At 44.5% G+C, this 3797-nt stretch overlaps 1 non-coding gene across 1 annotated transcript; it reads left to right on the top strand.

Moving 5' to 3' along the window:
* Nucleotides 1-378: 378 nt before the first annotated feature.
* LOC119930193 lies at nt 379-516 on the top strand. The gene has a single exon (XR_005451681.1). It is a non-coding gene; the product is annotated as a small nucleolar RNA SNORA7 (small nucleolar RNA).
* Nucleotides 517-3797: the final 3281 nt, after the last annotated feature.

Below are 3797 nucleotides of genomic sequence, written 5' to 3'. Positions count from 1 at the left end.
ACAGCACCATTTAAAGTGAAGATAACTGATTTTCTTATTTCCTCCACAGTTTTGCAGACACTTAGATGCTGCTCTACCTGGAATCCCCTTGAAAGCCCACCAAGCCCAGCTCTCGGTCTCCAAGCAGGCGGATGACTCCACTGTTCTGGACAAACGCAGGATTTTGCATCCCATTCCTGTCTCCTTGGGCTAGCAGTCTTTTTTAATTACGTGTCATCAACACATTGGATGACCGTGTTCTTTACCTGGGCAAGGCTGGACCAGTCCAAAGGGATTCTGGAAAATTCTCAGGCTAGGAACGACGAGGTCCAATTTGTGTCCATCACCTAGTACTTTTCTGTTTCCTGGCATGTGCCTCAGTTATCTCATCTGGAAATGCCCCTCTCAGGGTCGCACCTGGAGAGTTTCTAGTCCTCAACCAGTCTCAACTAGGGGAGGGAGAGTCAAGCAGAGGCCTACCAGTTCCATTCCTAGCTTGGGCAGTGGCTAGCGAGTGGAAAACAATCTGCCACAAGTCAAAACTCACCTATGTTGGGCAGATTCAGCACGGGAGAGTAGAGGGTGGAGACTCAAGTTTACTGCTCAGAAGGAAGCAATGGTAAATCACTTGTGGATTTTTGCCAAGGAAACTCTATGGATCCATTACCAGAACAATTGCAGAAGGGGATGATGTGTTGTAGGAGAGATATGTCCATTGTGTCATGATGAGTTGGAGATGACTCGACAGCGTAAGACAAGAGAAGAAAAATGGAGATTGAGACTGTGAGCCCCATGTGGGAAAGGGATGGTGAACCTGATTAGCTTGTATCACACAGTAAATACTTAGCAAATACCACAGTTATTTCCCTCTAGGATGTAAGCTCGCTGTAGGCAGGGAATGCATCTATTTATTACCATATTGTACTCTTCCAAGCACTTAGTACTGTGCTCTGCACACAATAAGTGCTCAATAAATAAGATGGAATGAATGAATAAATGAAACAAGCAAGGAGCAACCAAAACCAGTGAAAGTAAAGCCTCGGATAGAACCTGAGGGGCTCTCTCTCACATCCTTAAACTATAAACTCTTCTAGACTGTAAGCTTGCTGTGGGTTCGGAACATGTCTACCAATTCCATTGTACTGCATTCTTCAAAAAACTAAGTATAGTGCTCGGCACACAGTGAGCACACAATAAATAGCATTGATTGAGTCTCCATTTGCCTTTCCTGGGAAAATTTCAAGATTCGGGGTGCTCTGTACTCAGGTAAAGAGATGATGATGATGGTATTTGTTAAGCGCTTACTATGTGCAAAGCACTGTTATAAATGCTGGGGAGGTTACAAGATGATCAGGTTGTCCCACGAGGGGCTCACAGTTTTAATCCCCATTTTACAGATGAGGTGACTGAGTCCCAGAAAAGTTAAGTGACTTGCCCAAAGTCACACAGCTGACAGTTGGTAGAGCCAGGATTTGAACCCATGACCTCTAACTCCAAAGCCAGTGCTCATTCCAGAGAGCCACGCTGGACCTTTAACTCCAGCTTTGCCATTTGCCTGCCATGTGACTTTGGGCCAATCACTTAACTACTTTGCCTCAGATTCTTTATTTGTAAAATTTGAAAATTTGTAGACCTGTTCACCCACCTACTTAGAATGTGAGCCCATGTGGGACAGGGATTTGTACCCTTTATTCGCCCCACCCTCTGCTCTGTAGCACTAACATACATATCAGGGGAGAGTAGCCGAACTGAATGATGTGTAAGCCTTGATATTACTTTTTTCTTATTTGTCCCTCATGAGCCCCAGTGTGTCATCTGCTCTCATGTTTTGATGCTATCAATGCCTGCCCACTTGTTTTGTTTTGTTGTCTGTCTCCTGTGAGCCCGTTGTTGGGTAGGGATTGTCTCTATCTGTTGCCAAATTGTAATTTCCAAGCGTTTAGTACAGTGCTCTGCACACAGTAAGTGCTCAATAAATACGATTGAATGAATGAATGAATGAAATGTAGACTCTTTGAAGCACAGATAATCCCACCTGGACTGTAAAACTCCTGTCCTCCATGCTCCCCTTGGTAAAAATAGAGCCAGAAAATTTCCTTGCAACTTTCCTGATGGCTATTATTGGATGTGGGAAGGTGGAAGTTCACATAAAAGGCTGAAACTGACTCTCCCTCCTGCCTCTAGATGCTTGTGGGAGCTGGCGAGGGAGTGGGAGAGAGGGCCCACACCCTTGGCTTAGAGCCCAGGGCTGAGGAGAAGCCCTCGTGATGTTACGTGGCCTACTGGATAGAGCACGGGCCAAAAAGTCAGAAGGACTTGGGTTCTAATGCCTGCTCTGCCACTTATCTGCTGTGTGACCTTAGACAAGTCACTTAACTCCTCCATGCCTCAGGTTCCTCATCTGTATGATGGGGATTGAGACTGTGCACCCCCAGAGAAGCAGCATGGCTCAGTGGAAAGAGCCCGGGCTTTGGAGTCAGAGGTCACCAGTTCAAATCCCAGCTCTGCCAACTGTCAGCTGTGTGACCGTGGGCAAGTCACTTAACTTCTCTGGGCCTCAGTTACCTCATCTGTAAAATGGGGATTAAGACTGTGAGCCCCCCCATGGGCCAACCTGATCACCTTGTAACTTCCCCAGTGCTTAGAACAGTGCTTTGCACATAGTAAGCACTTAATAAAGGACATTATTATTAATATTATTATTATTATTATTATTATATGGGGCAGGGACTGTGTCCAACCTGATTAGCTTGTATCTATCCCAGTACTTACTACATTCATTCATTCATTCATTCAATCATATTTATTGAGTGCTTACTGTGTGCAGAGCACTGTACTAAGCACTTGGGAAGTACAAGTTGGCAACATATAGAGACGGTCCCTACCCAACAGTGGGATCAGTGTCTGACACATAGTAAGTGCTTAACTAATGCTATTATTATTATTATTATTATTATTATTATTATCATTAATATGGTTTATTTTGTATTGTACTATACCACTGATTGACCAACCTCAGATTCCCTCACTCTTAGACTGTAAGCCTCCCGACAGAGCCCGTATCTGATCTGATTACCTTGTAGCCATCTCGGGGCCAGTCAGTCAGCCCATAATAATAATAATAATTATGGTACCTGTTAAGCTCTTCTATGTGCCAAGCACTGTTCTAAGCGCTGGGGGAGGTACAAGGTCATCAGGCTGTCCCACGTGGGGCTCACAGTCTTCATCCCCATTTTACAGACGAGGTAACTGAGGCCCAGAGAAGTACAGTGAGTTGTCCAAGGTCACGCATCCAGGATTAGAACCCAGGTCCCTCAGACTCCCGAGCCCGTGCTCTAACCATTAGGCCATGCTGCTTCACTCGTATTTATTGAGTGCTTATGTGTTCAGAGCACTGTACTAAGTCCTTGAGAGAGCACAATGCAGCAGAATTAGCAGGCATGTTCCCTGCCCATAACAATTTTACAGTCTAGAAACAAATTTAAACATTTCTCTCTCCATCCTCCTGTCTCTCCCGACACGATGAACTTTAGCGATGATCTCTGAGGTCTCCCAGGGAACCTGTAAACTGCAGTAAGATCAAGGGGCTTCTAAAGGCAGTTGCCAATAACAGTGATTTTTTTTTTTCTGAACTGATGAGGGAGAATGAGGTGGATTCAATACACTTTTAATCCCTAAAACCAGTTTGCAAGCCTGACAATTCATGAGCAGAAGCAAACGCTAAACCTCCATCTTTAGGATAAGGGAAAATTACAGGGAACTGTTTAAATTTTGATGTTATATCTACTTCTCTTTTCCTGATTTTCATTTAAAATGAT

This window comes from Tachyglossus aculeatus, chromosome 6 (genome assembly GCF_015852505.1).
Source record: "Tachyglossus aculeatus isolate mTacAcu1 chromosome 6, mTacAcu1.pri, whole genome shotgun sequence".
Taxonomy (NCBI): Eukaryota; Metazoa; Chordata; class Mammalia; order Monotremata; family Tachyglossidae; genus Tachyglossus; species Tachyglossus aculeatus.
Note: the sequence above shows the minus strand (reverse complement) of the source record. Positions and strands in the feature narration are given on the sequence as shown.